The sequence below is a fragment of the Gallus gallus genome, chromosome 1 (assembly GCF_016699485.2).
Source record: "Gallus gallus isolate bGalGal1 chromosome 1, bGalGal1.mat.broiler.GRCg7b, whole genome shotgun sequence".
Lineage (NCBI taxonomy): Eukaryota > Metazoa > Chordata > Aves > Galliformes > Phasianidae > Gallus > Gallus gallus.
Genome location: NC_052532.1, coordinates 69777359 through 69799330, shown reverse-complemented (window position 1 = coordinate 69799330; position 21972 = coordinate 69777359). Strand labels below are relative to the sequence as shown.

The window sequence follows — 21972 nt, the reverse complement described above, 5'->3', positions numbered from 1 at the left end:
CCTCCAGGGAGGACAGGCGGACTCCTCACATCTGAGATGTCAAGGAATATATCCAAAGCCATTCTCAAAAGCACAAACACACCCCGAGTATTTTTGTTTAGCTCCTAGTATTCAACACCTTGAAGGCCACACGTGCCTGTTCTCAAGGTCTCCACGGCAGTAAATGCAAAATATAGCTTCACAAAGAAAAGGAGTGCTTCTTCCAGATGCCCAGGACAGAAGTCATCTCACTGCAACTACAGCTGGCAGTTGCCCTGTACTTCTAGATAACCTCTTAATGCTCCAAAACTGATTAAGATATACTCAGAGGTACAGGATTTGATCCAGTAAAAGCACCTGTACTGGAAGTACATTTGGCTCCCAAATTCTGGGCAAATCCTAGGGGCAGAGAAGAAAGAAATGAGGGGAAGAAGAGGATATTGAAGGATTCAGAGCAACTAGAAGCTGTGCCTTTGGGTTCAATGCAATCTGAGCAGGCTATTTACTAACCTCAGTCTCCAGGACCTGGAGCTCTCTGCACAGCCCCCATGGCCATCTCCACTGGGTGAGGAGAGTGCAATCTGCCAGCAGCAGCTCAGCTGAGCAGCACAGGGTGGATGAATGGTGAAAACAGCAGTTTGTACCTTTCCTCTCCAGCATTTCGCTCCTATCATTTTCTTCCCTTTCCTGCAGGAGGGGGGGAGGGAGAGCTTGTTGGACCTCCACGTGTTCAAAGAGCAAATGAGATTCACTTTATAATTACTTCCTGATTCTCTGCGTGAGCAATCTGTCCTCACCCAGACAGATGGCAACTGCTGCTGCACAGCTGCTCCAGCACGGGCAGGGCTGGCGGGTGAACAGCAGGCTGGTGGGATGCTCCTTTGGCTCACCAACCCCATAAAACCCAGGAAGGAAACCCAGACTGTCAGCCAAAGAGAGCAGAGTCTGTAAGTCATTCCCACAGGATGGCTGGTGGTTTATCAGAGACTAATTTAAAGCATACTTGTTCATTAAGACATAGACCATACCAGCCAACAATGGGAACACATCAGACAGCCAAAGGAAGCTACAGCACTCCCACCAGTGCTACTTGCAAACCTACTTTCTATTAACTGGGAATGCATATACATATATATGTGCATGTACATATGTACTTTTTGAGTGTGTATTTTGGTGTACTTAAATAAAGCCTAATACACTGTAGTCCTGTTCATAAGTTGCTTAGGCACTTTCACCACAAAGTAACTGCAAGAGCAGCTGCAGCACTAAGCCTCCCTTCTGTCACTCCATGGCCAGGATACAGCATCACCTTGTCAGCCACCACAGCACTGCTTTGTCTCAGCCTGCTGCCGTTATGGGCATATGAATGTAACAGCCTCTTGAGTGCTAAGCCGGTGTCAGCCAGATGACAAAATAAATAAATAAATAAATAAACACCAAACCAAATGTATTAGAAAAAATATGAAAGGAAGAAAAGAAGGTCCTTGATTCACCTATAAAAAAGAAAAAAAAAAAAACAAAAAACCAAGTTGTTTTCCCCATTCTCCTCCATTCCATAAAAGCAGTGAGCTGTCCCAGACAACCATCTGGCTCCTAACATGGCTGAACTTTTATACAACTTCAAAAGAGAAAGATACCATCACCCAGAGTAACAAAAGCAAACAAACAAAAAAAACCTCTTTAATTTGCCAGAATGTGTTCCTGAGAGATTTGACCCTTGATTGCAGTGTCACATTCTTAACAAAATTTCCATGACAGTTAAGATTTTTACGCATGAATGGATGGATTAATTTGTTTCCAGCAAAGGAAGACGTATCACCTCCCTACCTGCACAGAGCTACATGAACTTTCAGACTGTGTACCAAAATATGTGGTAGAAATCCATAAAAAAAATGAAGCACCCAAATGTTAGCTTTTCACCAAGCAGAGAGGAAAAGAGCTGCTAGAAAACCAACACTGAGCATTTAGAAAACAAACATTTTGCCAACAAATACATTCATCAGGCTCACAGCATCGCTCCAGTTCTGCCCCAGCACAATTGCTATGCTGGTGTGAAATGCATGTACTGCAATCCATCCAAGCTCCTGCTCAGACATTATGACATGCTGCAAGTGGGTCCCCTGGCAGATGCAGGTAGCAGGGTTAAAACAGGCACCAGCTGCAGCAGTGCTGATGCCCAGGACAGGAGAAGAGTATCCATGGCAGAATTGGCCTGGAGAGTACCGTCCTCTCCAGCAAAGTAGGCATATGTGAGAACAACTCAAGGCAGAGGAACAGCAGCAACTGTGGGGGGAATAGAGGAGCTCCGTACTTAAACTGTCTATAGCAGGCTTGGACATGTATGACCACACAGTGTACCCCTTTTGGGTAACCCAGCAGAGGCTTCCTTGTACCACCCAAGAGTTGCATCCAGACTGCAAAGCTACAAACCTGAATGCAACACTGAGTGCTTACACCTTTTCACAACTCCTTTGCAACCAGGTAACAACCCTGTGCAAGCAGCAAGAGTCACTAACACTCAGAACAAATGCTTCTTCAGCAAAAGGTGGCCCAGTTGGAGATCCATACTGGTTACTTTCATGCTTCCATGTAAACAAGGGAAGCTCTGGAGATCCAGTATCACAAGTCGTTGCACAGCAACACAATTCAGATCGCAGATCCAACAGCACAGCTCAACCATAGCTCTTACAGCACATGAAGCCAACTTTGGGAAATCCTATGAAAACCCAGCATTACAATAGCAAAAGTTAGATGATAAGCAAAGAGAAGGAAGAGTCTGGATACGAAGGTACACTGTGATGCTTGTCAGAAATGTGCTGGTGGACAATGTTGGCTGGTCAGAGCTTTAATGGTGAATTTACCTGGAGCCTTTGCATTACACAGTTAGAATCATCTGCGTAGTGCTGACAACAGAGGGAATTTTTGCTAGGGTTTCAGCACTCACATTTCAGCAGCAGTTGTACAACAGAGAAGTGAATCAGAACGGAGATCCTGAACCGTGATGGCCAACACTGGCAGCAGTTACCTTCAGCAAGCAAGGAATATGTATGTTAATGGAAAGGCACTGCAACCTGAAGCTGCTCCAGCTGCAGTCCCTAACCTCTACCAGCGCTATCACTCAAATCTCTGCAGAATTAGCAGTGAAAGCACTGCTCTATCCTCTCAGAGAACAATGCTGGAAAGCTGCCAGGGGTTAACGTGCAAGGAAAGCGTCAGGGAAAACCCCCCCAAAGAACACAAACCCCAAACTTGAAAGCTATTCAGGAGATTGGTGCAAGCCGAGGCATTGCCTCTCACATTTGGTTCAGGGAAAATCTCTCTGAACACCACAGGCACCTGCACCTCAGTAAAAATTAACTACTAGTTGGACATTTTTTATCCTCCAAATTTCACCAAGCAGGCTCCTGAGCATTTAAAAAACCAGCACAGAAGTAGTCGTAGTTAAGCATTTTTGATTATTATTGTTTTGCATTAAACCGTGGGGGTCTCGGCCATAGCCCAAAATCTCCCTGAGTTAGGTGATGTGGGAAGGCAGCACAAAAAAAGATGATTTTAGCAGAGGCAAAAACAGAAGCATATGTTCTCCCAGGATATGTTCTAGGCACAACCGTTCATGGGTAATTAAGAGTAGCAGAAGAGTTCCCACATAATCTCACGGCAGCGAGCCAGACAACATGGAATTAATTCCCTGTATCCCTGCATTTTCAAAGAAAAAGTGAGAAAAAAGGCTTTTGCCGGGCACCAGAAAGGACCAGTGGACCCTGCTTGTTTCACACTGAGCCAACCTTTGGCTCTAAAGACCTCACCAAGACAACAGCAGCACAGCTACCCCAAGGCAGGACAGCACTGCCCCACTGCTCATGGGGAGCATGCGAGGCACATTTGCCCCTCAGCTCTCTATTTAAAGGTATCTTAGAAATGAAAAGCAACTTAGAACCGACCGCCCTGACTCCAAATTAATTCTGATGGCTAGGAAGTTGAAAGGCTACTATTAATACTACACTGCAGCTATAAATTCTATTTTTTACTTCTGCATGTTCACCACATAAATATATATACACCAGAAATGTCTTCGTTTTGCTGGAATACTCTTGGGTGATGGTTGGTAGCCCTCATCTGTTAATTAAAGGGCAGGGGAAGAAACACACTCTCTCTAAAATATGAATTCTGTGGTTATAATGATGCTCAAAGAAGGTATACACAAACAAAAATAGCCCTCAAAGGTGAAAAAGAAAATAGAAGGGAATGCTCCCTCCTCACAGCTCCCCCAAATCCATTTTTTTCAGCAATCTGCAGGCAGAGCTTCAAGAGCTGAAAGAATCTGCTGCCTTCCCCAAGCACTGGGATTTGGCCAGAAGTCTCCAGGCTTTGAAATTCATAAGCCCCTCTGGCCTTAGCTGATTTACTGTGGTCATGGAACCCGAGTTCCTACTTCTTAAAAACCAAGCATATAAAGAAGGGCACAACCCTCATGCATGTAAGTGCCTCATTTTTACCAAATCTGACTTCCACCCTGGGAAAAAAACAAATCTCCTAAAAATGCCAAGGCCGGAGGTTCAAGGAGAACCCCAAATTGCCCAGCACAAGGCAAGATGAACACAGATGCATTGGTGTTCACAAAAAAATACAACCAAATGGCTGTATGGCGGAAGGCACCGCCTCACTGGAGGGAGAGCTGGAAAGCAATTTTCCATCTATGCCATCCCGGCACTGCAGCCTTGCTGGGAGGATGCAGAAGGCTGCAGCTGCACCAAACAGCGTGGTGCCAAACCTGCATGTCCTGCTTGTGTGCCAGGGCTGCACAGCATTTTACTGAGGTGTACCAAGGTGCAGCAGGGCCCACGGATCTGTGTCCTCCCTCAAGTTGTTTCATGCATGAAGGCTGCAGTAAATATTTCCCTCACGTATCCTCATGCTTGCTACATGTGCTCTTCCACTCTGTGGAAAATAAAAGACCCCTAGATAGCCCAGCATCCTTAATACAAATGGTCTCATCTTCTACACCGCTGCACATTTCCACTCAGTAACATCAGCCACAGATAAACACATCCCCTGAGAGTCGCAGGTTTACTGTAGTAATTCACAGCTCTTAAATAGACGAAACCAAAAAGTAATTGGAGAAGGTGGGGAAGTGGACAGGATAGGAATTAGGACAGCACAAGAGTTAACTGTCTGTGCTGCAGGCATTAGCTACAGCAGGAGACAGCAGTGTTTGCATACAAATGCCCCAAGGAAAGGGTACACAGTGCTGCCAGTGGACACAGTCTATACCAGGATAGCAATGCAAAAAGAATCGATACCTTTAGCGACTCTAAACGCGTGTGTTACTCACCTTCTCAGCACTTGCTCTGACAAACTCTTCCTCAAGTGCTTCCCAGGCCTCAGCCCAGCCGCCAGCACAACACCATACATAAGCCCTGGCTCATTGCATCCTGCTCAGTGCTACAGAGCAAGCCACCAGCACCACAACACATCTGCATCTGCCAGCCCCAGAGCACAACAAAACATTTGGGTTCCTTTTCTGCAGCAAGCAAAGAAGTTGTAAATTCACAACTAAACAGACCGCTGCCTGGGGAGGACCTGCATCAGGCTAAACGTGTTTTATTTTCCTTTCAGTGTTGAGAAGATAGGGGCTTTGCTGCAGAATCAGCAGAACAACAAGTTGTTTTTAACATCTAAGCAAAGGGATTTTCTCTTAACTTCAAATGTCCCCTACGACTTTGGCCATCCTGACCACTGGCACCACCCAGACTTCATTCGAGCACACTGCAGTATTCCCCGAAGGTCACAACTGTCTTCAAATTCCACTAAATCCACTGTTATTTCCTGTTCTTTAATCTATCAGCTTAATAAATCTGCTCCATTATTGCCTCATTTGCAGAGCAGCACTATTAAATGCAGAGAACACTATTAAAAACAAAAAGGACTAGGGAGGGAATCAAAGCAAGTGATTTGGTTTGTATCTGAGATCTCAAAACACACGCCCAGAGGCAACCAAGGAGGTGGTCAAAATTTCCTGAGGCCCTTAGGTCCCTCTAGAAGCTCTTCTCATCACTGTGGCCACCCTAAACCACAGCACACCACACCTCTAGCCTTTATATGGGACCATACAGCGGCAGAGCTGGGTTGCACCCAAAGATCAAACCACAGGTAACCTAGCCCCGTCGTATGTTAATATAGCTCAGTAGCAGACACGGATAAAAGCCACTCCGAGCTCTTCAGGGCTCTGCCAGACGTATCTAGCCAGTCTCTGGAAAGCTCAGATTGAAAGACTAGGAATCCCAATAGATATATATGTCATCTGTTTCATTACCTGCATTTCCTGAAAGAGTACGAAGCAAGAAGCATTAAAGGGCACATCCCTTTACATATGTCTAAGCCATGACCATCCTTCCTGGCACCTGCTGGCAATGGGACTGAGAGGAATGAAGATGCCAAGGTCTGTCTAGACATGCTCTGCCACTGACAGGAAGAATGGCAAGCACCATATACTACTTTCACTAGTTGCACCAACACAGCACAGGCAGCCTCTAGATATCTGGCACATCTTTGCGGGATTTACATTCTGCATACATGACTACATAAGTACACTGCAGAACAAGTGCAGAGGGATGGCCTGTTTTAAGAGCAGCATGAACATTCATGCTCAGTCTGTCACAGACCGTGCATCCACATGTGCCCCTCTGTGTGACTGTGCAGGTGAGGGCCATGTAGAAAATCAAAGGGAGAACAAAAAATGCTTTGGGAAGAGCCTGGGTTCAGCTAACTGCCCTCTGACACCCCCAAGCTCTGCTTCAAACCCAAACGCCAAGAAAATCATGCTCCCAGCTCAAGTCTTCAGAGGGTACTAAGTATTATACATAGAGCGAGTTGCATTCTACAGTTGCATTCTGCTGTATAGAAGAGTTGAAGAAGTTGCATTGTAGAATGCAACTCGCCATGATTCCTGATTACAGTAGGCTTTCACTGTTCTTCTTGCCATTACAAAAGTTAGGTCCAGTAAGGAATCTCACAGTGCAGGAAACAGAATGTTCTTTTTCACGGGATTACGTGAAAACAGAGTATCTTTATTTTTAGCAGTGCTCCTTCTCTCCTGTTGTTTGATACTGAATAGAGAAGCTGTCAAAACAAGCAAGCAAATAAGAAAGACAATAGGAGGGGCAAGCTTTGCCTAAAGCATTCGCTTTGCCTAAGCATTTGTCAGCCCCTTTATGTGAATGAGAGGAAATGCAAGGCAAAGAGAGAACGTGAGAAAAAGCATCATGTTTCTGCCTAAGCACACAGCTAGGCTTTGTAAAGCCTAACTCCTTGCAGCATTCAATATCCATAGGACACAAAGCCTGTTTTTGCAACAGTGGTGGATATTTACTCTCTAGGATACCTAAGTGCTGCTTAATTGTCAGCTGAGAATTTGCCTTGTGTTTGTATACTGCCTAACGCAGGGTGGTCCTAGCTCCTGAACCCAAGAGTTTAAAGACTCAATTAAAAAAAAAAGCCAATAAACAATAGATACAAAAGCAGATAAATGGGGAACTGGAACCATTTGTTAAATAAGCATGACTAAGACTTCCAGAATTAGTATGTACAGGACTCCCCATAAGCCAAAAAATAATTATGAGGGACAGGATTAAAATGTGAGTGATCAAAAAGCCTTCACAGGACTTCAGGAGAGACCCCAGTGCATTCAGGGGAAGAATAATAGCTCTGCAATTCAGTTGCATCTCTCATTAAACACTGTTAAAAACTATGAAAGGAAAATGGAATTGAATTTAAGTCAGCCAGTGGATATTCTCTTGGATACTATTTTCCCAGCAAAAAGAGTAAAAAGCAGCAGTGCCAGTAGTGTGTTACCAATGTTAAAAACTTGACCCTAAAAACATGAGAAAAAGGAATTTACTCTATATGACTATGTTAGCATAAAGCTCCCATCTCTTTCCTTACTGGGACCATTCTTCACATTACATTTTCTGGAAAACATTGAGAAACCCACGATGACTGTAACAAAGTGTATACAGTGCTGTAGACAGGGAAAAAAATATCTTACAGCCCTCTTTAATAGTTTCTGTCCTGTCTGTATAACCGCAGACAATTCTGGTAGTCATGCAAACACACCCTTAAGCCTGAGTGGCCCCAGGAAATTGCTTAATAGTGATGAATGAGCAAAAGCAAAGCAGAATGAAATGAAAATAAATAAATAAACAAACAACTGACTGATGCCGGAATTGCACGTTCCAGAATTAAATCTGAAGCACGCTGTAAGGCCAAATTTGATCCACACAAGTTAATTTCACACACTTGAGCCAACCTCTGGCTTCATATCTGAACTTTCCAAGCGTTTCACTTACACAAAACTGGCTTGGACATTTTATGAAAGCAGACTCACTTACAAATTTTCCAATACTTCCTATCTTCAAGGATGCCAGAATTACCACAAGAATGTCTTTTTCCTGGCATTTTGAGTAGGCCTTTGCTGATAGGATACACCAAAGGAAAACTTACGCCAGAAATATTGCTTTATTTAGGATTATTATGTTATAGCAAGCCAACCCAGACATCTACTTAGTCTGATAACCCACTGCCAGTGGCTTTTGCTGAGTACTTCAGAGGTAACTTAAAAACCAAACCAAAAAAGTCCTAATGGCCTTTGACAAATGTTCAGTTCTGATAACATCCCCATTCCTGCACAAGCACAATGCCCTGCTGCCAACCAGTGGAGCAATCAAGAGCAAATCAAGGCCCTCTGTACGTAATCAGTAATGCCCATATTTTAATAGCAAATTAACACTATAAAACCAAATCACATATATAAAGCAATGCAGACAATAAAGCAGGCAACAGTGGATGTTTCTCCTAGAATTGTGTGTGAAATTAATTTATTCATTAGAATCAACAGAAATTGCCACATTCAACCAGTTCGATGGTGTTTTTCTAAATCAGAGTATAAGGAGGTAATCAAAGGAAGAAAAGTCACCTTTTAATCTTTCTGGAGAGATCTGTGACAGGATATTTTATGGCAAGAAAAATGGAAACAGTGGTAAAAACAGCAGTACTGGCTTATAGAGGGTTTGGATAAGCACATCCAAGCTGGATTAATGCACTTTCTGGAAGAATGTTCAACTTTTCTAAGCTGCCTGATTTCCTTTGAAACACAAGACAAAAAATGAATTTTAAAAAAAATCAGAGTTTCATTTCTTCTTACTTTCCACTTCAAATGGACAATGCAGGAAGCAAAAAACTGGTTCCAAGTCATCCAATGAGCAAATTCTGGGACTCAAGTTACACTTTAATTAAAGGAGGGTCACCTGTAAGCCAGTTCTGTAAATGCTTTTTTGTTTTGTTTTTTACTGCGCCTGCACTCCAATAAGCCATTCATGCTGAAGACAGTCAAATGATCTCCAATTTTTAAAGCAGCCACAATGAATCAGAATAGAAACATTCCTCTCTATCTTGCAGCAACATACCATCTCGGAGCATTTGTGACTCCACTTGCTCTTGCAGTAAGAGCACGTCTAATTTATACAAACACTACACTATTCCAGGACAGACAAGAAATGCTGTGGAGAAAAGATTACATCCTGAAGACACCAAACCACCTGAGAGAGGTATGTTATTATCCTACTTGGCCATTCAGTTGCCTCTGTTCATGAACCGATCAACTGCATATCTGAAGGGAGGAACAGAATAACCACTTCTATACAGTAGTACCACAAAATTAATTAGGTTTATGTTCAAAATCACAATCCTTTCATGTTCTTGGAACCATCTTCTAAATAATACCTTAAACCCAAATAAACTGATTGAATTCAAGCAAGCAAAAATAAGATCTTGGACTGAAAAGTCCCTGGCATTCATCCAAAGCAGCCATCCCTCCCCTGACTGCAGTGTGTTTCGGATCACAGCCCTCAGCCCTTCTGATCTGTTTGTGCATTGCCCAAGATTCTAGAATAGCCCCTTTGAAGTTGCTTTTCACACTTCAGCAAGCACACAATGTTGTGTCTATTACAGGACTCAGCAAAGAGGTAACCGTATTCCAATAATATCCTTTTTTAAAGCAGGAAAATGCCCCGAGTCTTTTACTTTACAGATTTTTCCTCAAGAGAATGTAACACAGACCGAAGAACACAAAACAGCAGAATCAGTGTAAACAAAGCAATATTTCTAGCCTGACCTGCTGTGCACACCACCAGAAACTGTCCCCCATCTCCTTCCCCTTCCTATCTTTCCTTGCGGTGTGATCAGAAAGGCATATCATATGCTACAACATTTGTTTTACAAAGTAATGGCATACATTTCAGCTGCCAGCAAGACACGCGTTCCTACATTTCCTGGACTGCAGGCTCCTACGAGCTAAAGATGGCACAGGATCTATCAGTACACCCAGTCCCCCTCCCTCCCCACATCGCCTAGACTGAGCTGGTGGGGCGGCCTATCCCTCTCAGCAGGCCGCATGGGTGATCTAGGAGCGGGCTCTAAGCAGAACAGTAGGCCTGTGAGCTGCACACTCTCATTTCTGACATCTCCATCCTAATCCCCAGCCAAGGCTCAGCCAGGGAGATCATACCACTGAGCTGCCAGCCCTGCAGAACATCTTCCTGGGCTCTCTATAAGCTCTAAATATCCCCAAAGCGACAGCGCTACCAGGATTTTTCATGGAAGACTATTTAGAATCACAGAATCACCAAGGTTGGAAAAGAACTCCAGGATCATCCAGTCCAACAGTCCACCTGCCACCTGTAATTCCCCACTAAATCATGTTCCTTAGTACAAAATCTAACCATTCCTTGAACACCTCTTAGGACAGTGACTCCACTATTTTGGAGAAGAAATTTTTCCTAACATCCAATCCAAATCTCCCCTGACACAATCTGAGGCCATTTCCTCTAGTCCTATCACTAGTTACGCAGAAGAGGCTGACTCTCACCTCATCATGTCCTCCTTCCAGGTAGTTTTAGAGAGCAATAAGGTCTTCCCTGAGCCTCCTCTTCTCCAGACTGAACAATTCCAGTTCCCTCAGCAGCTCCTCCAGACCCCTCACCAGCTTTGTTGCCCTTCTCTGGACACATTCCAGGGCCTCAATGTCTTTCTTGCACTAAGGGGCCCAAAACTGAACACAGTACTCGAGGTGCGGCCTCACCAGTGCTGAGTACAGAAGGACAATTACTTCTCTGCTCCTGCTGGCTACCCTAATTCTGATACAAGCCAGGATGCCATTGTTCCTTCTTGGCCACCTGGGAAACCTTGCAGAGGCTAAATGATGCTCCATGAGGTATCTGCACCTGACATCAACACTAAGCATTTCCTCTTAATTCAGCCTGTTCAGTTTCCCGGTCAGTTTTTTCCCTTCCCTCCCAAGCTTTCAAAACGCAGAAGTCTTTCTGTTAATCCCAGGGAGCCCACTGCACCCAGAGCACCCACATTACTCCTTTATGCACAGCCAGGATACCACAGACAAATGCACTGCCTTACACTGCTGCTTTACCGCCACAGCCCTCCATCTGTTTTAGCCCCGTGACTTTTGGTGTGCCTTCACACACCCACTGCACGCACTACCCTTGCTCATTTTATTGCCCTATTCCATTCCCCAGACTCCTCAGATTGTCCTTCGCTGCTGGTCTGCCAACACTGAAGGAAGGGTCACTTCCAGCAGCTGCAGGCACTGAAGTTTTACACCTTTGCAGGTAAGATGCACCAAGCTCTTCTGATGTCTTTCATGTTCCTTTCCTGATTGTCATCATACTGGCATTTATGTTACGCTAGTAGTGAGCATAAATGCCTTTTATTCTCATCCACACCAGGTTTCCAAAAAGAGCTGCAGCCTTGCCTGCTCGCTCAAGCAGCATGAAGAGTATGTACATGATGATACCCAATATCTTTCAGTTCAATGCTGAGCCCCAAACTGCTCTTAAGGCGGACAGAATATCAGCCCAACCAACACAAAGGCATATACTGTGGCTAGCTGATAAGCAGGAAGAGGTTTGGGTTTTACAGTTCCTGCGAGCCTTCCAGCAGTCACAGGGTAATGTGACAGAATGTAAACATCTTTGAAGTGAAAATAGCTTGGAATAAAATGATGTTTCTTTTTTTTTCCCCCCCCCAAACATGTCTTTGTTTCAGATCAATAATCATTACAAGCAACAATCTTAAACTCAGATGTCTGAGCCTGGGAATGCCTAAGATCGTTATGTGGCTTCTTCTGATTTAGCTGTCAGGTTTTGCTTAGCATTCTGCACCAGTCCTACCGTTTAGCTTGCCTGAAAATTTTAAATACAAAAGTATTTGCAAGGTGGCATAAAAGAATATCAGAATTTTACCATACACCACGGCTTCTAACTCAGCTCCCTCTTCCTCCCTCCCATATACCCACATTTCACGGTCACTAAAATAAAATATTTGAATAGAAAAATCTTTACCTATTATATTTTTCCCTACTAAAAGTCTTTCATTAGCCTTTCTGCTGAAACAGACCTAAATCACAGTTTAAGCAACACTTTAATATCACCAACAGCTTGAAACGTACAATTTTTGAACAGGCAACTGATGTCTGTAATAGTAATACTTCATTCAATAATCCATAGGCCTCGTAGCATTTTCCATCTTCTCAGGGCTAGATATTCCTGAGCTAACTAATCATTGCTTTCTCCACACCTCAAACTCACCATTCTTGTCCTAAGAAACCATGGGGAAAGCAAATGGTACCAGGAGGACATACTTCTGGACAAGCACTGGTCATTTTCCTCTCTTCTTTTTGATCAGTGGCAGTGAGTCCTGGACCACGGGTGGAGGCAGCAAATTACTGTCTCGTAATTCAGCAGTTCCTTCAGACACTGTGGTCATGGCTACAGGAAAAGCAAATTTTCCATTGACTGGACTATGAAGACGTTTTTTTCTAGCAGTGGCGCTAAAGAACTTAAAACACCATCAGATGATCTGAATCAGATCTAACCATTCTCCTCTTGGCATGAGGATGCTCCTTCCCATTTACAGGACCAATCTAAGCACAAGTTAAACACAGCTCAGCCATCCTACACTGCGTTATACAAGATCAGAATATGCTTCAGAAATTATAATAACACTACTGTACAGCAAAAAAAAAAAAAAGCTCCAATCTTCCCCTTAGAGAACAATTTCTGCTTTGCTTTTGTAGTTTATTATCAAACACACATGCAAGAATGATGCTTTAAAGGAAAACAAAGAAGTAGGCCTGCATGTCAGCTGGCACAAATTACCAGAGCCTTCAGTGCTGAGCCAGTATACCTTGTTTCAGCTAATATCCACTACGGTATTTAACTCCATTGCTGAAACAGGAAATGCTATTTTTAGCCATTACCTATTGTTTTTCTTAAAAGATTAATTGCCACTTAAACTTCTCTTACAGATCTTGCACTTTATCACGTGTGTTGATGGAGTTGTTCATTAATCCTGCTGGTTTTTACATTAAAAAAGAAAAAAAGAAGAAAAAAAAAAGGTAACTTTGCTGGCTTTCTTTATTGTGGCTACATTCAACAACTATAATTCTACCTGCCGTAGAAATTAAAAGACACTGCTTCTATAGTAGAACTCTGTGAAGAAGATGGGGGACTGTAACTGAAGGATCAGATTTTTTTTTAACTGCTCAGGGCTCGATTTTCTGAAGTGCTGAAGACTCAGAACTTGACCTGCACTACTGGCTGACACAAATACGTTTCCATCAGGGTCTTCCGAAGAGCCCTAATTACAGCAGTCTGAGAACTAAAGAGAAAGAATCAAGAATCTAGCAGTTTATTCTGGAGCACAGGAGTGCTAAAAACCCAGCTCCATCTTGGGCAATGAGTTATTTTGGAAATTCCTCTTACAGTGCTTTACAGTGTCGGTTTACTGCATGCTCTCTGGGAACGTCTTGATTCCATACTCCTTCCACAGTCTTCCCCAAGTCAGGTTATTAATAGGAAAAATGAAACATTAAGTCACTCAATCAAAAGCATGCGTTATGACTATGAAATCTGTCAATACGTGTTTCTAGTAACACATTAATAGACTAACATGGAATAAAACAACTGGAGTTCAATTCATTTGACTCCTAGAACTAAGTTTTAGATGAGTTATTCTTCAGCTAAGGGATAAGTTATGACCAAGGGACAGCTTTGCAAGGCAGCGCCACGGTCCTAAATCCACCTATGTCCTACATGCCAAGACTGCCTTCTTTCACAGCTGGCCTATACGGAACTACCTCTGTTATTCAAACTGTAAGACAGCTGCCTCATCATCACCTACTATTCTTCTTTCTGTACAGCTAATAGGTGTGCGAGACACGCTGAAACAGAGAAGAAAATCATTTACTTTAAATGAAGCACCAACATCTTGTTTAAAATGTATCTTTCGATAATTAATCAACGTGCTGATGAATAAAAAACCTGATTATTTCCTGCGATTTCAAACTGAATGCTCAGAAGCACACCGGCTGGGAATTAGAAGCAGCAGAAAAGCTAAATCATCTCCTTGATCCTTTTCCTCAGGCTGCCTGCTCTTGTTGCCTCTCCAGTAATAAACGCTGGATTGCATCCAACTTAATGTATCCTGGTGGAGAAAGGAGGCACCGGACCTTTATCAACCATCAGCAATGAACTGCCAAAATTATCAGCACCTGCACACGCGCACACGCACACATACTGAAACTGAAACACACGCGAGCCCATCTTCTGCAGAAGCTATCAGAGATTATTACACGCTTCGGGATGGAAACATGCAAAATCATTCTGTAACAAATCTTACTCATGCATACAGATCTTACTTGCGTGAATAAGGCTCACGGCAGCCAGCCCACAGGAATCACATTTAGAGCCGACTCGTTACCTGAGACAGCTATTTCAGACTGCAAGAGAAAGGAGATGAGCGTCTGCACGAACACTAACCCAACAGCCCCGCGGCGTGCAAGAACTGCGAGCCCGAGGTCTGCAACTAACAGAAGCACCACGCTAGGGGGAAACGTGGCTCTGCTTCCAAAGGAACGAACAAAGCCCGGAGCTGACCCACCTCGCTGAGAGCCCCAACATCCAGGGGACACCCCGCTCCCCCCGCTGGGACCGGGGCCGTCCCCCGGGCAGGGACGGGAACAGGGACAGGGACAGACCCGGACTCAGACCCGGACCCGCCGCGCTCACCGTGCTCCACCGCGGGCAGCGGCCGCGCTCCCGTGGCCGCTCAGTGCGGGCCGCGCCGCGCCGCGCCGCACAATGCGCGGCCGCGAGGGCGGAGCGGGGCGGGTCGAAGCGCGGAGGCGAGGCAGCCGCCTCACCGCTGGGAGGGGGGATTAGAAAAAGCCCCACACCCCTTACAACCCAAATCCGCCGCGGCCCGGCCGCGGCCCCGCCCTGCCGTCCCCGATGCCGCAGCGCCCGAGGGGCCCTGCTGTCATTTATCGACCGCCGCTTCCCGCCCCATCGCCCCGTCCGGTGCCGAGGATGCCTGGGTGCGACGCCCTATGGAGCCGCCCTACGGACTCGCGTGTGCAGAAGCGCCGGGCGAGGCTGTGCGGGAGGACGCACCCGGCGCAGGGAGAGCAAAACGCTGCCCGGCTGGAGTGTGCCCTGCGGAACCGGGTCACAACTTGCGGTTATGCGTGGTCTGCCGTTGGTAGTTTTGATCTGAGTTAACGGGATTCAACGTACACTCTTGAGGGGATTTAAACCAAAGCAGGTGTTACACAAATCGATCCCAGCCCCGGTTTCGCTGCATCAGATGCCAGCTCGGTTCGGGGAGCTGGCGGGCACACCTCTCTGCTTCCCACCGCCTGCGTGGGGAATGACTGTGCCATGCGACAGACCCCAAAGGGTGGTCGGGTGGCTGTGCTTACAGCCCACGTCACGGCACCATCAGCTTCACGCTGCCTGCTCTTCCTCTTCTAGGGAGGGGCTGCTTGCATGTTCTGCTGCCCGATTTGTGGACGTCAGTGACTTGCAGTAGTGAACTGAATGGACAACTGAGGCCACAGCAAAGTTGTGCAAGAATCATGTAGCGTGCAGAACTGTATTCATGCGAGGAAGGAAGCCATGGTTTCTCATTAGCTTAACCAACCACAGAAATCTGGGTAAGGTAACGCTGCCCTTCTGAACCAGGGGAGAAGGAATGAGGGTTACAACATGTGCATGAGGATCATGGAGCAATTTTCTCCCTAGATCCGATGCTTTTTCTTCAATACCACACATATATATATCTATGTTTTCATACAGAAGTCTGTAGGGCAAACTAAAAGCCTTGGAAGAGGTGTTTGCATCAGTGTTTCATCAGCTGTCTCCATTTTAGAAATGTAAACCAAAGGATTAAAAACAAACAAACAAACAAACCAACCAACAGTTAATTGACATGCAAAGGAGCCTGAGTTGTGAATAACCAATACCTCAGGATGTTGGTTTTTTACTTTTTTGGTTGGGAACTTGTATCTGAATTTGTCATCAGAAGTCTCAAGTACGTTCACTTGTTTAAGACAGCAAATTGTACAAGCTGCATTCTGTCTGGAAGTTTTCTGAAAGCTCAGCTTAAAAACTGTAAGCTCCCTATCAAGCATAAAAGTGGCACTCACAGTTGATTTTGGAGATGGCTAGGCGTCAGGGTCGTACCCGATGGTCATCCAAACCGGTGACCCCTCTGCACCTCCCTACAGCCTGGCTGAATCCCATCAAAGCTAGCATGGGCACAAATGCCCTTAAGTAGGAATCTCTTGCAGGATTGGAGCTTAGTTTTCATGAAATTATCCTGCGAATACTCCTGGCTGGGTGGAATATCCCCCACTCAAAATGACCAAACAAAGCACGCACAGAAAGGCAGAAGAAGGCAAACCAACAGACGGCTGAACCGATCTCTGCTCCTTGTGTGTCAGGTCAGCCACTGCAAGAGCCAGCCTCACACCTGAAAATGTGCCTCGAGTGATACTGGGGTCTAGAAGTCCTTCTGCATCAGGGAGTTCGCCTGGCAGAGGATCTGCACAAAGCAGGGAGGCAAATAAATATTCCTCATCAGAGCTTCCTTGGGGCCATCCTAGGGGGCTGCACAACACAAAATGTAGGCACCCATGTGCTTCCGGAGGCAGCTTGCATGCACATCCTCAGGCTGCCAAAGAGTCTAGAGGTTGGTAAAGTTAATTTTAAGCCAGTGTTTCCTCGTGCCTCGTGGGGCGTTCTTTAAATGTTTCAGCTATGGAAGCAGAAAGAGTATGTAGGGCTTTTGGAAATGTAGGGTGTTAGTGCTTAGCACCTTTTTTTGTGCCCTCAGCAGCTCACAATTATCAGAATGAGGGCAAAATAGTTGCCTCGTGAAGTAAAAGCTGCTCAACAGAAGTTGGGGATGGAAAGAAATTTGCACTAAAACAAGCACAGGAAACCACAGAGCTGCAGAAAGGATGAGTTAATGGAAAAAGGTTGATGTCCTGATACTGGGTAAGTGCTGTGGAAAACTACCAGCTCAGACCATCAGAGTACCACTGGCACTATGTCCTCTGCTCAGCTAAGCGTGCCCCGCCAGGCAGCTTCATACCACAGGTATTACTGGAAGCAGATATTTCCCTCTGTTGGCAAGAACAACACCTCTCCAGTCAGGCATTTTTTTTATTATTATTTCTCTAAACAATGAAGTGTATGCAAAGAGAAAAGCACAGTTTTCATCAGCTGATTAAAATTAATACAAGGCTGGAATCACTTTATTGCCCAGAGTGACAGGTTTTTGTGCACACTCAGCAGAAGCAAAGATGAACCATCATCACAGTGCTTGAAATAGGGCTTGTAGCACAAAGGTACAGGGCAGACAGCAGAAAAGGCAACTGAGGCTTGAGTAGATTATTAAATAGCTTCCTCAGCTACAGGACAGCTGGGATAAAGACCTTTCATTTCTGATTCTTAATTTAGACATAGGACTTTGGCTTTCTTCTTTGCTTAAGCGGCTCAGAAATGGGATGCCTTCTTCTCATTCCCACTGTCTAGCCACAAAGTAATTGCACCCATATAACTTAGCATAAGAAGCCTTTTCTTTGTTTCTTGGCTAGTGGAATTGTTCAATGTAGATGTCTTTTTCACCTGAAAAGGAAAGATCTTCTGATTAAAATGCCCTCAGGCAATTGTATCTTACCTTGCTTTTTTTTGTGTTTTTTTTTTTTTTTTAATGAGCTCGTTAAGATTTGCTATCAGCTTTAGACGAAAGGAGTATTTAGGAATGGAGTGGAATCTGATTTACAACATAAAGCATAGCAATTTATTTTTCTGTAGTCGTTTATCCAAGAATACCAAATGCTTTACTAGCATTAATTAATTAGCTCTCTCAAAGCGTTCAGCTGAAACACTGATAGCTATTTTATAAAATGGAAGTTTAAGAGCATGTATGCGTTGCTGAAGGGCATGTAACAAATCAGCACTGTACTTCTGGCACACGTCTTAGACATCCTGCATCCCAATTCCCATTGGTTTTTGGTGGTCAAGAATCTTACCAACCTTAAGCGTTGTAGCAACCAAGTATTTGTAAGTTAAATGTGAGTACTGCAGTAGTTCTTCACCTGAAGATGGCTGCCAGCAACATTCATCATACAAAGATTTGAACACAATAACCATTTTTTATTTTGGAATTGTTTGGGCCGACACTGGAGGATACATGAAATAAACCACAGCCTTCAACTGGGTAGTCTGCAGGGGAGGAAAAGGAACTGCCGCATAGCTGACATTGCAAAAACCAGCATGCTTGATGAGGCAATTCAGTGCAATGTAAGCTCTGAGCACAATTACTGGTAGCAGTCCTGCAGCACTCCGCAGAGATGCCAGCTGGGATCACTGCTCTTTTCACACTTAGCACTGTTACAAAACACAGGGGTGAAATTTAGCAGAAGTTTACCGTCCTAAGCCTACCACCCCACAGACTAGGTGGCTACAAACTGCACAGAGAGAGGGAGACTTCTGCTTTTAGCAGAAGCTTTAGCTCATCTGATAAACCAATCAGGATTTGGTACAGAGGGAATTTTCAAATTAAGCTTTGATTAGGAAAAGACTCTTGAATCCAGACTGTAACTTTTGATCCGAATCAGTGAAGCTTCCCCGAGAACATGCAGGGCACCTGAGGACTGAGAAATGCTTATTCAGGATGCCTCAGATCTAAGCTCTTTCTTTGGTTCCAGTGTTGAATTCGCATGCGGGTCTCCCACAGCTCCTGTAGAAGCAAACCTACAACCATGATTTTGGCTGTCCTAGGGAGCCAAAGTTTCTTCCTCTGTCTCATTTTTGAACTGTTCAGTTGTGTAAACTGTTCAGGATGAAGTGGTTGAAGAAACGGGTTCTCTCCTGTGGCTTCTAGCGGCCATCGGAGAACCTCGCAGCAGTGATTTCAACTACAGCGACACCTCAAGCCTTAGCATCTGAAATTTGCTGGCAAAATGAATCTAGCAAAACAGCTATTGCTGTCCACTCACCCTGTTCCCACCTCTATTGGCAAAGGCTGCTGAGAACTTCACTCTCCCTCCCCAGGTAATACAGCTGAGGACACCACTGTCCCCTCTGTTCCTCCATTTCTTAAACCTCCCTCACACTCCACGTGGGCCCGAAGTGCCACTGCTACTCACTGGCTGACAGATACCAGGACTTTGTCAGCCATGCTGAGTAAGTGATGACTTCCTCAGTGCAGAACAGCTGTATCAGGAGAGACTAAGAAAGGTTTTGAATCTCGAGAAACATCGCAGGAAGTAAATGCTATTTCTGCACTGCTCTGCCATGGACACTGTGGAGACTGCTGCAGGTGTTTCCTTGATGTAACCCTCCTGCTTTTCTGAATACGTAGCTTCCTTTGGCCCAGGGAGCTGTGTTACACCACATCTCTGGACATCCTTTTTAAGATTTTTGGTGATCGCTATATTGGGACCACTGCTGATTTCACCACAGGATCTACTTCAACTGATCCTTCCCTTCCTCCCACAATCGAGATGCCATATAGCATGGCTGTCTCTCTACTAAGCAGTTGCCACTCTCCATCCCAGCTCTGACTGCATTTCCCCCACTGCAAAAGTTATTCTCATAGCTTACAAGGTCTGAAGTTTGTCAAGTGCTGAGAGTATTTTGCAAAGAAAAGGTGGAATATAATTAAGATTAATTTCTTCGGAACAGTGAGATTCAGAAGTGTGTAATAACATAGGCTTTTTAAGAAAAAAATGTTTTGCTAAAAACCTATGTGTTCTATCACACAGTGTTAGAAAGCCCTTGTGGAAATATTTTCATTTCAGTATTTCCCATTTCATGCTTTTCTGGTATGTTTTTTTTTAAAGAAAAATAATGCTACACTGAATCATAGAGTCATAGAGTCATAGAATCACCAAGGTTGGAAAAGACCCACAAGATCACCCAGTCCAACCATCCACCCATCACTGATACTTCTCACTGCTAAGGCTTTTCCTTAAGAGAGGCTGTTTTCTTTTTGAATTACTATTTTTAATATCCTGAAGAAAAACTCACAGTAGTCCTGTGTAAAAAAACAATTAAATATTAATTACAGCACACCAGTAATGCTGTTGGGAGTAGTGAGATCTTTAAAATTCATGTACCGAAAGGAATTTAAGTAACATTGCAAATCTGATGCTCAACTGAATGTGATAAATTATAACCCATACATTTCTTTTTCCCTTATATCTACCATTATAACATTTATTTTTTAGAAAATGTTACTATTGCTGTAAAAAAATCTGAAATTTCTACAACATTCATAGAGTATATAACCTTTTGGTCTTTGTACAGTTACTGCTATTTCCAAATAAAAGATATTTTATCTCTTTAATGTATCCTGATACATTACTTGCCTTACTTGAACAGTTTCGGTCAGCTCTATTTCATTTATAATTTGTCTAACACTTGTTAGCAGCAGCATCCATAGCTGACACTTCTCCAGCAACAAATACAATTGAATTCAAATCTCACATATTCATGAGTAAGGAATTTCTTGAGTTTAAACTTCCAGCCTTTACTGGCTACACGAGGAAGGGAGAAGTAAATACAAACATCTTCATACAGCTTGCTTTGGAATAGGGGACCAATAGATGTAGATTGAGTAGCTATTGATGAGTGTTATGTTCTTTGGGAATGGCTGAAGACTGTGGGAATTGTGTAAAAACCAAAATGACAGTGGTAGTTTGTCACTCAGCAAGGTCCAAAATCTCCAAATTCTATATTTTCAAAGCATCAAATGGTGTATCTATGTAGATGGGTGCATACTTAGATGTGTAGTAGATGTCCTGTTCAAGGACATCTTTTCTATCATGAACAATTTTGCTCCCTGTTCACAATGTTAGATTCTAACATTTCCAAAGAACAGCTCTCTGGAAAAGGATTTGATTTGTTTGTTTGGTTGGTTTGTGCATGTGTGTGTTGTTGCTGTTTTTTTGAAGAAGGCCTACTAAGAAACATCCTTGATCAAGGAGCAATGCATAGTTGTTTAGGAATTTCCTGTTCATACCTTGAAGTGAGACAATTCAAGGAAGTTTTAGAGAAAAAAAAAAAAAGCACTTATTGCTATGGAAAAATGAACAGCCGAGGCAAATAAGTGGAAGAAAGACTCATGCATCACCAGAATGATAAACACTGCCTGTGTAATTCAGTTCCTGTGGAGAATGTCTGCTCTGACAGGGTCATTACCAGGTAGCTAAAACAGGCAGGTACAACTATAACAACACTTTCTGCTTTCATCTAATCTAGGGTTTTCAGTCTTTCTTGCTGTTGAATTGTAAAGCCTTCCAAGAGACTCTATATGCCAAACATAAGCCCACCTATCAACACAAATGTTTTTTGTTTGTTTCTTTGTTTGTTTGTTTCTTTCTTTTTTTGCACATTTGGGTGGACCTGAAAAAGTTAGAGACACCTAGGAGTCCATGAATCAGTGTAGAAAACAGATGGTTTAAAAGTTTATTTCCGGAGCAGCTGAAAGCCCATTGCATGGAATATTAAACTTTCAGCAAAAAAAAATAAGGCAGAGGAGCATATTAAGAGCAGGTCATGTATGAGCAAG

General features: G+C 43.9%; 1 protein-coding gene across 11 annotated transcripts in view; it reads right to left on the bottom strand.

The window, feature by feature from the left end:
* Positions 1 to 15608, bottom strand: part of PRR5 (proline rich 5) — an 85990-nt gene extending 70382 nt beyond the window's left edge. For 2 of the 11 annotated variants that reach the window (XM_040697633.2, XM_040697652.2), the window contains exon 1: positions 15117 to 15183. The gene's annotated coding sequence lies outside the window, so the exon portion shown is untranslated. 11 annotated transcript variants of the gene reach the window in all.
* Between the last annotated feature and the right edge of the window lie 6364 nt (positions 15609 to 21972).